General features: G+C 43.9%; 1 long non-coding RNA gene and 1 other non-coding gene across 3 annotated transcripts in view; one reads left to right on the forward strand and one right to left on the reverse strand.

The window, feature by feature from the left end:
* The window catches only part of LOC145543130 (uncharacterized), a 32,087-nt gene that overhangs the window by 4,081 nt on the left and 15,710 nt on the right, over nt 1-12,296 (reverse strand). Inside the window, exon 4 of one of the 2 annotated variants that reach the window (XR_014080456.1) lies at nt 9,059-9,341. The exons of the other annotated variant lie outside the window; for it this stretch is intronic. This is a non-coding gene — a long non-coding RNA (uncharacterized LOC145543130). Of the gene's footprint in view, nt 1-9,058; nt 9,342-12,296 lie in introns of those variants that run through there. 2 annotated transcript variants of the gene reach the window in all.
* On the forward strand, nt 9,295-9,366 carry TRNAC-GCA (transfer RNA cysteine (anticodon GCA)). Its single transcript has one exon. It is a non-coding gene; the product is annotated as a tRNA-Cys (tRNA).

Genomic DNA, 12,296 nt, shown 5'->3' on the forward strand with positions numbered 1-12,296 from the left:
TGCTGCTTAGCTCCCAGGTGCTGGCAGGTATGGCCCCAGTGCCTGCTGGAGGTTTTTAGAGCCTTTAATAGGGAATCTGACCAACCAAACAGAAAATCCTGAAAATGACTGACACTGGCGCTTCCCCAGCATGAAGCCCACCGATGACCTGGAGAGCAGTCCTCCCCAGGGCCGCGCACCTGCCCCCCTCACCCCACCGGAGGAGAGCAGGCAGGAGAACCCCGATACTGTCACCAGGCTGCAGACTACAATGCAACAGGATAGACAAAGTTCTAGGGTAAAATTCACATAACAGAAAAGTAACCTTCAAGCGTATAATTCAGTGACATTAGTAAGTACATCAGTGATCTTTGTTATTATAGCACCCTGTGTAGTGTGTAGTGTTTAGTGCATATTACTAATGACATCCCTCATCTTCTTGTAGGTCTACTGCCCGGCTCTGTAATGGTTTGGAGATGTGTGCCCATTCATCTACAGGCTTGTCTTTCTGCTGTGGGACATACCCTCTGGGTGCTGGGCCCCTATCAGACGTATGGTTTGCAGTATTCTCCCCACCTCCCACTGCCAGCTGTCTATGCACTTTCTTGATAGTGTCTACTCTTTGCACAGAAGTTTTTAATTTTGATGAAGCCCATTTTTGTCTTGCTTCCACTTTTGCTGTCATATCTAAAAATCCATTGCCATGTTGTCAGAAAAAGATTTAAGTGCTGTTGGAATATAGAATATTATAGAAGAAATTTAAAAGTAAGTAAGAGACTCTGTGTTTCCAGTCTGACATTTAAGGAGCTTGGCAGTCATCACCTTGTCCTCAAACAAGAGCAGCAGGATTCATGACTCTTCTGGTGCCAAATGTGAGGGGCTCACACACACTGCAACTGATGCTCCAGACCTTCCTGCACCAGAGGGGCATCCACTCACTCCCCTTGACTCCGACACTAAGTGGGGTTTGTGTCAGGCCCCACAGGTTAAGGGCTCAGGCCCACAAGACTGCCCCCACTTAGAAGCCACTGCAGGCCCAGGCCACCTGTACTTTTGACAGACCATCTATGAATAGGGAGTTTCTGTGACCACCCCCCCACCCCTGACCCCCACCCTCAGTTGGCTGGAACAGCTTACAGGGCTTAGGAATATATGCCCCATGGAAGCAGTGCATAGGAAAGGTACAGAGATGATGGTGCTCTGGTGGTCTTTCTGATGACCAACCGCCCTCCTAAAGCTACCTAGGGGCCCCCAAGAGTCGCTTTATTAGCATAAACCCTAAACCCAAACTGCTCTACAAAGTACAGTCTACTTCTCCACTTGTTTCAGCCATTAGACAAATGGAGAAAACCCCGAGGAGATACTAGTATGCATGTGCTTGGCGGCTGTAATAAACACAGACACAAGCACTGCTGCAGACGGGGAGAAACTGGACCCTCTGACGTTATCGGAAGGAACCTAAACAGGGCAGCCACCACTGAAGGTGAGACAGTTACCACATGACTCAGCAACTCCACTCCTGGCTGTGTGCCCAGAGAACTGACCACACGTGTCCACACAGAAGCTTCTACGTGAATGTTCAGAATAGCCAAAAACTGTAGGAGGAAACTATAATATTCAAAATGCCCCAGTTTTCAATACAAAATTACTATCCATGCAAAGACTTAAGAATGTATGGCTGTATACCAGGAAGAAAAGACAACAAAAATTACCCCCGAATGTGCCCGGACAAGGGCCAGAGAAGTAAAGGGACTGAGGGGCATGATGTCTCAACAAAGAGAGAAAATGTCAACACAGAAACAAAGTACAGGAACCAAGCAAAAAGCCTGGCGCTGCACAGTACGATGCCTGAAATGGAAGTGTCACTGCAGCAGACTGGAGCAGCAGGAGGAAGCCAGGGAACCTGAAGCAAGGACTGACCTGACATCACCTGGGCATTCACAGCTCAGTTCAGCTGTCTGATGCTGACAGGAGTCAACATCTTACCCCACAGGTGAGAACCACGTCTCCAAGAAGACCCTTCAGATGCCCAACATGAGCAGCCATTTAGGAAATGCACATGAACACCACAATGAGATACCACCTCACACTTGTCACCATGGCTGTAATCAGAAATAAATGTTTTCAAAGTTAGTGTTGGTGAGGACGCGGAGATATCTGGAACTCCTGCGCACTGCTGCTGAGAAGGTAAAGTGGTGCAGCTGTAATGGAAAAGTTTGGCAGTTCCTCAAAAACTGAAATGTAGAAATACCACACTATCCAGCAATTCCACTAGATTATACCCCAAAGAATTAAAAGCAGAAACTTAAAAAACAGATGCTTGTACATCCGTGTTCATGACAGCATTACTCACCATTGGTGATGGAAATAACCCAGGTGTCCATCAGAGAAAAATGGATTTATATTCATACAAAGGAATATTATTTAGCTATAAAAGGAATGAAATTCTGACACCTGCTACAACATGGATGGATCTTCAGAACATTATGCTAAGTAAAACAACCCAGATACATGAGGACAAAATTTGTAGGATTATACTTTCAAGAGGTTCCTGGAATAGGAAAATTCATAGAGAGGATGTAGAATAAAAGCTACCAGGGCTGGGAGAGGGGGAAATGTGAGTTGTTATTTAATGGGTACAGGGTTTCTGTTTGGGATGAAAAAGATGTGGAGATGGGTAGTGGTGATAACCGGACAACATTTTGAACATACTTAATTCCAATGAAATCTACTAAAAATTACTAAAATGACATTTTATGCTATATGTATTGTAGTACATAGAAAATATGAAAGGCAGAAAAATTAATGCTAATATATATATACTGTTGTTCTTCGGAAAAGAAACAAATGGAAGAAAAAAGTATTTAAGCGAGTAATAGCATGAACGGAGCAGGAGCCGAAGTTGCCAGCCTCCCCAGTGCAGTCAGACAAGCAAGAAATGTGAGGTGCATGTGTTGAAGCAAAGAGACAAGAGCCCCATGGTTTACAGGTGGCAAGATCACCAACCCAGAAAATACAGAAAAGCTGAGAAATTATTAGAGCAGATTAGAGGTTTCAGAAAACTCCTAAGAGACAAGGTCAGCTTTCAAAAACCATCAGCTATCCTGTATGTCATCAATCACCAAGTAGAAACTGGTTAAAGATCACATTGAAAACAGCGAAGACAAACACACCCACAGAAAATCTAAACTCCTATGAGTAAGGCCTGGTGAGAAGCAGGTAAAATCCTCGAGAAGACACGTTTGTGGATGCTGTGCCCTCCTCTCCCGGGAGGGGGCGGCTGCCCACCTTTCCTCGGCTTCTCCTCGGGGCCCTGACTCCACAGCCAGGTGTGTGTCCTCAGCTCTCTGTCCCAGGGTCAAACGTGTTCCGGTTCCTCCCCAGCCTACCTTCTGTCTCCTCCTCTGACAGCTGCCCTGCACCTGGGGCTCCCCGGCAGGTGCAGTCACCCCTCGTGGGCTGTGTGGCCGAGCTGTGCCAGCTAGCCCCCTGGGGTAAATGATCTGTTGCTGCTTTTGCTCTGCCTGAACCCCAACTGATGCAAGCATGGCAGCGTCACAGAAGACACTGAATCCCACCACTGGGGCTGAAGCAAGCTCTTAGGAAAACAGCTGATCTCGATAGAGCCAGAAATAGATTTTTGAAAAATTATTGAAAATTTTTGTCTCGATTAGTCTTAACGGCTGTTCCAGAATTAGAAGTATTGATATTCTAATTTCATAGCCTGTGCAGAATTACCTGAAATGTTAGCTTCCTCTCACCACCTTTCTATTTTATCTCAGATAGTACAGTCACTTAGTAAACAGTAAGATTTATCCAGAACTAGGAACTTGCACTCAGAGTAAGATTCAGAATACTCACTCCATCTAACTCTGTGTCTTTAAACAAGGCCATCACTGCCCTCAGTTTGCCCAACTGTGACATATGGACAACATATTCCCTGCCTCTATTACATGAGACGGTCATAGAAAGCTCTTTAGCAAAAGGCTTACCACAAAGCAGAAATCAATCTTAACAATGATTATTTTGGTCATTCTTTGTTAAAAATGTTTTTTTTTTAAATGGACAAATGCTTGAAGTCTGGTGTCCCTGGGGCAGAAAGGGCAAAATGCACACCCACACCCCCAAAGCTTGGGCAGCTGTCTGTGATCACTAGTTCTGTAGGAGAGCAAAGAGCAAGACACCCTGGAGTGGGAAGTCAAGTGGGCCTTAGGAAGCATTACTACAAACAAAGCTAGTGGAGGTGATGGAATTCCAGCTGAGCTGTTTAAAATCCTAAAAGATGATGCTGTTACAAGTGCTGTCTTCAATATGTCAGCAAATTTGGTTAACTCAAGACATGTGCTATAAGATTTCAAAGACGGACTACACAAAATGCATTCCCTGGTGGCTCAGTAGTAAAGAATCCACCTGCCAATGTAGGAGATGTGGGTTCGATCCCTGGGTTGGGAAGCTCCCATGGAGAAGGAAATGGCAACCCACTCCAGGATTCTTGCCTGGGAAATCCCAAGGACTGGAGCCTGGGGGGCTGCAATCCATGGGGTCGCAAAGACTGAACAACAACAAAGCAGGGCGAATTCCCGCGGGTGGCAAACATATCAAGACGTTTCCTTCTGCTCCTTGTTTGTTGTTAAGATTTATTTACTTATTTATGGTTGTGCACGAGTCTTTTCCAACAGTGGCAAGTGGGCGCTACTCTCTAGTTGCGGTGTGTGGGCCTCTCATTGGGGTGGCTTCTCTCGTTGAGGAGCACAGGCTCTAGGACACGTGGGCTTCAGTTGTTGCAGCCCATGGGCTCTAGAGCACAGGCTTAGTAGTTGTGGCGCACGGCCTTAGTTGTCCCACAGCATGTGGGATCTTCCGTATCAGGGATCAAACCCAGCGGATTCTCTACCACTGAGCCACCAAGGAAGCCCTTGTTGAATGTTTTTATCATTAAAAGATATTGAATTTTGTCAAATTCCTTTTCTGCATCAGTGGAGATGCTCGTGTGGGTTTTTACCCCTTCATTCTATTAATGTGGGGTGTGTGTGTGTGTATATTTGTTATATAATTTATATATATATATATATATATTTTCAGAGACCCTCTCCCTTTACTTAGTGGTTCTTAATCTCAAAACGACAACCTTGGAAAGGTCATTTCAAGGATGGGTTTCCAGGAATTTCCTAAGCTTTCCAAGTTCTTTTTAATTGGTTTTTTTAAATTTATTTTTAATTGATGGATAATTGCTTTACAGTTTTGTGTTGGTTTCTACCAAATACCAACATGAATCGGCCATAGGTTTACCTATGTTCCCTCCCACTTGAACATCCCTTCCACCTCCCTCCCCATCCCACCCTCTACGTTATTACCAAGCCCCCGATTTGAATTCCCTGAGTCATACAGCAAATTCCCATTGGCTATCTATTTTACATATGGTAGTATGTTTCCACGGAGAAGGCAATGGCACCCCACTCCAGTACTCTTGCCTGGAAAATCCCATGGACGGAGGAGCCTGGTAGGCTGCAGTCCATGGGGTCGCTAAGAGTCGGACACGACTGAGCGACTTCACTTTCACTTTTCACTTTCACGCATTGGAGAAGGAAATGGCAACCCACTCCGGTGTTCTTGCCTGGAGAATCCCAGGGACGGGGGAGCCTGGTGGGCTGCCGTCTATGGGGTCGCACGGAGTCGGACACGACTGACGCGACTCAGCAGCAGCAGCAGTATGTTTCCATGTTACTTTCTCCATATCTCCCACTATGAATATGTTGCTCTGCTTGATGCTATCTTATAGGTCTTCTAGTCTGCTTATTTACCCTCAATCCTCTTTTCCTTTCTGCTCCTCATGCTGGATAATCTCAACTGACCTGTTCTGATAGAATAAAGAGAAAACCTGGACTTTGGCCCCCAGTTTCTGGCACAGAACTTTAAAAATCCTTGGACTTTGCTGGGTGATAGGCGTGTTTGTACCATGAGGTGACACACGGAGAGGCCCGTAGACAGCTACAACACAAGAGCCCGTCACTATAAAAACCAACTACATACGGACAGGGCTGGAAATTTCAGCCTCACCTCTCTGATCCCCCTGAGAGAGGCTAGAGACCATGGTCGATCGTGTGGCTCATGGTGTAATCAATCATAATATCTATGTAATAAAACTCCATGTAAAACTCTGGAGTATAAAATCCAAGGGAGCTTCCTGGTTGGTGAGCACTTGATATGCTGGGAGGGTGGTGGGCCCAGATTTTGAGAGGAGATGGCTGGGAAGCTCTGCATCCTCTCTGGCCCCCAGGCTCTGTCTTAAGTATGTCCTCTATCTGGCAGTTCCTGGGTTGTGTCTTTTATAAATTCACAGTCATAAATGTAGCATTTTCAGTGCATTCTGTGATGCATTCCAGCCAAGTACAGAAGGGAGGAGGCTGCAGGAAATGAATTTATAGTCTCCTGGCAGGGCAGTGTGGGTGTCCTGGGGACCCCCATGTGGGCTGGCATCTGAAGGATGTGGAGGACACTGCCCTCCAGCCGGTGGCATCTGATGCTCACTCCAGTTAGCTGGTAATGGAACTGCAGAACTGAGTTGTGGACACCCAGCTGGTGTCAGATCCCCTAGGAGTTCTACTTGGTTCCTATACTTCCCATTTCTTTGCTAGAATTCTCTACTTGTTGAAACATCAGGCTCTTGGTTTCCTTTAGCTCTCTGTGCATATTTGAGTCTGTTAATGTAAACTACTTCTCAGAGGGGACTTCCTTGGTGGTCCAGTGGCTCCCACTGGAGATTCCGTGCTCCCAACACTGGGGTCCCTGGGTTCAAGGCTTGATTAAGGAACTAGAACCCACATGCTCACTGAAGTTGGAAGATCCTGCCACACCAAGACCTGGTGCAATCAAATAAATACATACACAGACATTCTAAAATGTAATAAAGTGTTTCTCAGGGAAGCTGTCTTTTCTTCCTGTGAGGCGGTCCATACATTTTTGATTCTTGCATGCCTAGTAACTTTGTATTGAAAATTGGGAATTTTGACTATTACAATCCAGCAATTCTGGAGTCAGATGTTCTACTCCCACTGCTTGATAAAGATTACTGAGTTTTTGCTGTTGTTTGTTTACTTTTTAAAACTTTTTTTATTGTTGTTAAAACAGTATTATTTATTGTGTATGGACATTGAGTGCTCACCTAGTGATCTGACAGAAATAAGCAGTTTTCGGCTACTATGAATAGTGCTTCTAGGAACATTCATGTAGAAGTTTCTGTGTGGACATGTGTTTTCAATTCTCTTGGGTACATTCTCAAAGTACAACTGCTGCTGTGGTAACTCGGTCTCACTCTGAGAAACTGACATCGTTTTCCACGGTGGCTGCACGTCTCTCCGAACCTGTGCCAACACTTGGCATCTGCTTTTATTACTGCCACCAAGTGCTTGTGGTATCTCCTGTGTTTTCATTTGTATGAGTCTACGGGGTAATATATGAGCATCTTCAAGTGCTTATTGTTCATTTTTATGTTATCTTTAGAGGCACGTCACTGTATAATAGACCCTTTGTCCATTTAAAACAATTGACTTAATTTTTAGAGCAGTTTTGGGTTGAGAGAAAAATTTCACAGAAAGTACAGAGTTCCCATAAATGCTGCTCCTTACACACCCACACAGTTTCTCCTGTTATTAACATTGTGCAATAATAAATCTGTTGCAACTGATGAATGAACGCTGCTACATTATTATTAACCAAAGTCCACAGTTCACAATCGGGTTGACTCCTGCTATCACCCAGTCAGTCTATGGGTTCCTCTGACAAATGTATTTCATAAACAACCTATCATGACAGTATCACACAGAGTTGGCTTCACTGCCGAAAAACGCCTTCTGCTTCAGGAACTAACCTCTCCCCACACCCAAGATCCTGGCAGCCACTGATCTGTATAAACCTTCCATAATTTTGCCAACTCCAGCATGTGATAAAGCTGGAATCATACTCTATGCAGTCTTTTCAGACGGGCTGCTTTCTCTTAGCCATATGCACTAAGGCTCCTCCATGTCTTCTTTTTACCACCTAGTAAAATTCCACTGTATAGATGTAAAGGCATTGTTTATCTAGCCACTGACTGAAGGATATCTTTCTTGGCTGCTTCCAAGTTTGGGCAGTTAATGCTGCTGCACTTCCCTGCTGGTCCAGTAGTTAAGAATCTGTCTTCCAATGCAGGGGTCACTGGTTCGATTCCTGGTCTGGGAAGATTCCACATGCTGTGGGAAGCCTGTGTGCCACGAGCACTGGGCCCATACTGTACAGCCTGTACTCTGCAACTACAGAAAAGCCTGCACAGCAACGAAGACCCAATGCAGCCAAAATTAGTAACTAAAATAAGAAGAATAAAGCTGCCACTAACATGTGTTCCAGTTTTTTGTGTAGGTGTTAAGTTTTCAACTCATTTGGGTAAATAACTGCACCAGGAACACTGGACAATATGGCAAGCCTACACTTGGGTGTATGTGCTTAGTCGTTCAGTCATGTCCAACTCTTTCCAACCCTACAGACTGTGGCCCGCCAGGCTCCTCTGTCCATGGGATTCTCCAGGCAAGAATATTGGAGTGGGTTGCCATGCCCCTCCTCCAGGCGATCTTCCCGACCCAGGGATCGAACCCAGGTCTCCTTCACTGCAGGCAGATTCTTTACCGTCTGAGCCACCAGGGAAGCAAGCCTATGCTTAGCTTTGTAAGAAACTGTCAAACTCTCCCCCAAGTGGCTCTATTACTTTGGGTTCCTAACAACAGTGTATGAACATTCCTGTTGTTCCACATCTTTGCTAACACTGGGTGTTGTTAGCATTTCAGATTTTGGCCATTCTAATAGGTGTGTCGTGGGAGCTTGTTGTTTTAATCCGAAATTTCCTGATGACTCATGGTGTTAAGCATCTCTTCATATGCTTATTTGCCATCTGTATATGCTTTGATAAGATCTACTCAGATCTTTTGCCCAGTTTTTAAACTGGGTTATTTTCCTATTATTGAATTTAAACTGTTCTTTCTACTGTACACTTTGGAGACCAGTCCTCTTTCAGATATGTTTTTACAAAGATTTTTTTTCCTAGTCCCTATTTTTTTTTTTTTTTTTTGGCCACAATGAGAAGCATGTGGGATCTCAGTTCCCTGACCAGGGATCAAATGCACACTCCCTGCATTGCAAGCTCCGAGTCTTAACCACTGGACAGCCAGGGCAGTCCCCCTGGTCCCTATTTTATCTTTTCATTCTATTAACAGTGTTTTTATTGCAGAGCAGAAGTTTTTAATTTTTAATGAAGTTCAACTATCAATTTGGCAATGTCCTTGGGCTTCCCTTTTGGCTCAGTTGGTAAAGTATCCGCCTGCAATGCGGGAGACCTGGGTTCGATCCCTGGATTGGGAAGATCCCCTGGAGATGAGAAAGGCTACCCACTCCAGTATTCTGGCCTGGAGAATTCCGTGGACTGTATAGTCCACGGGGTCGCAAAGAGTCAGACATGACTGAGCGACTTTCACTCTATATAAATCAGTCATAATTCCAACGAAAAATCACTATTCTTGCTGCATTTATATAAACAATCAGGTCAGGATAAGACTAAACTTATTTTAAACTAGTCTTAGTATAATGACATTTGAGAAAAACAGGGTAAATATAGAGAGAAAATTAGGTTTCAGTGGAAAACGACCACACACCCCCTTGGTTATTATAAGAAAACAAAACTTCAAAGAAAATGAACAAGTCTACCTACCTGTAAACTGGACTGGATCCTGATTATTTTAGTCGCCTCCAATATCTAGCTACAACTGCTCAAACTAACGACAGCAATTTCTGTCCTACCATTCTAACCTGGAATCACTGAGAATGAGAACTATCCTCTCCCTGAAGTACCATAAGCTAAAGCTGCATGACATGGTGTCAACTTCAGAGGAATTGCCACGACAGATCATGTGTGGACAACCCTCTCACCTGCTCTTCTCCAGACCGCTAAGGAAATTCACGGGATACCCAATTTCACAAACAGAGCCATTCAAACTGCAAACCAGCAAATTAGCCAAATGACAACTGCCATCCTCACTCCACCATCTGAAGATGCTTCAAGCTCAAATCCAGAAATCTTGACTGGATCCCCTCTGGACTCAGAAACTAGGTTTCCAACTCTGAATCTTTTTCTTTTGTTTCCACAGACACTCCTTTCATAAATGCCTGATTGCTCACCCCCCACACAGACCTAACTTAGGACAGGGACTCCCACCTGCACCATTGCCTCCTGAAACGATACAAGAGTTTAACTGCACTGACTTAGTCCTCAAGACTAGGAGCCTAGTTCAGTGAGCTGTGAAACAATCCACCAACTCAGTTCAGGACTGTGAAACCTGCTGGGGGAGTCTCCAAGTGGGATGAAGGGGAATGAAGGGCGGCGCCACATGCCACCCCTGGATATGCGACTTTGGCATAAGAATCATTCTGAACTAAAGGTACTTGAAAAAACAGCAGATGTTTTTGTCAGAAAGGCACTGAAGAGCAGTTTAATCTCTGTTCCTTTTTTTTTGAAAAGATGACATAAAAATTCACATGTGAAAGACGCCATCCCTGTTCCAGGAAAGGAGTCAAAGCTAAGTGAATCTACACAGATCTGGTTAAAATAACTCTCATCTTCCTTCAGCCTCTCCACAGAGCTTAGTTACTTTTCTACCACTGCCTCTTTATTCAAACTAGTAGAAAAGCATGTAGGTTTTGCCACATTGTTGCATCTTCATTTCCTTATGAGGGCTCTGATGTCACAAAGACCTTACATTAAGTTTGTATGTTTTCTCCTGTGAACCTGTATTAATATCAGTTTTATTCTCAGGTCTAGCTGAAAAACCCTAAGAGGGGAAAGGTGTAATTCTGCCTCCCCCTACAGGTGTGATAACTCCTGGGCTACTTACAGTTTTCAGATTGAAAACTCAAGTCTTCTATTTAGTTTTTTATTATTAGTCCTTCCATAGCATTTTTATATTCGAACACCACTTATTTTTTTTTCACAGTTTGGGAATGGGTTCTCAGATAACATCAAAAGCACAATAGTAACAAAAATAGATAAGGCGGATTTCGTCAAAATCAAAAACTTTTTGTGCAGCAACTCAATATAGCACATACTTAAAGAGGAACAAATCTTTACAAACCTCTCCCAAAAACTGAGGAAGGAGGACTTTCTAATTCATTCTACGGAACCAGCATGAACCTGACACCAAAGCTAGACAAAGACACTAGGAGAAAAGAAAACTACAGGCTGATATCCCCTGTGAACACTGATGATAAAATCTCCACCAAAATGCTAGCAAATCAAACTCACCAGCACACGACATCCCTGGTGGTCCAGTGCTTAGACATCCATGCAGGCACCACAGGTTCGATCCCCCGTCTGGGAAGATTCTACATGCTGCGGGACAACTGAGCTCATCCACCACAACTATTGAGCCCATGTGCTGCAACAACTGAAGACCATGAGCCCTAGAGCCTGCGCACTGCAATCAGGAGTAGGCCCTGCTCCCTGCAACTAGAAAAAGTCCACGCACAGCAACAAAGACCTGGTGCAGCCAAAAATAAAATAAATCTTAAAAAAAGTACTCAGCAGCATACAAAAAGTTTATACACTATGACCAAGTGGAATTTATTGAAGTGCAAGGATGGTTAAACATAGGAAAACGGGTCACTGTAATTGACATTGACAACATTACAAATGAAGGGGAAAAAAACCTCATGATCATCTCAACTGATGCAAAAAAAGCATCTTGACAAAACCCAACACGCTTTCATGACAAAAACACTTAACAAAATAAAAACAGAAGGAAAGTACACCATGTGATAAGAACCCATATATGAGAAACCTACAGCTAACATAATACTCGATGGTGAAGGACCGAAAGCTTTTCCTCTAAGTTCAGGAGCAAGGCAAGGATGCTCAGTTTAACCACTTCTATTTAACATAGTACTGGGAGTTCTAGCCAGAGCAGTTAGGGAAAAAAAAGAAAAGGTATAAAATTTGACATGAAGAATTATCTCTGTTCAAAGACAATATATCTTGTGTATAGTGAAAAACAAAGGAGAAAAGGAAAGATATACCCATTTGAATGCAGAGTTCCAAAGAATAGCAAGGAGAGATAAGAAAGCCTTCCTCAGCGACCAATGCAGAGAAATAGAGGAAAACAATAGAAGGGGAAAGACTAGAGATCTCTTCAAGAAAATTAGAGATACCAAGAGAACATTTCATGCAAAGATGGGCTCAATAAAGGACAGAAATGGTATGGACCTAACAGAAGCAGAAGATATTAAGAAGAGGTGGCAAGAAT

Source organism: Giraffa tippelskirchi, chromosome 3 (assembly GCF_054371585.1).
Source record: "Giraffa tippelskirchi isolate mGirTip1 chromosome 3, T2T-mGirTip1v1.2.pri, whole genome shotgun sequence".
NCBI lineage: Eukaryota > Metazoa > Chordata > Mammalia > Artiodactyla > Giraffidae > Giraffa > Giraffa tippelskirchi.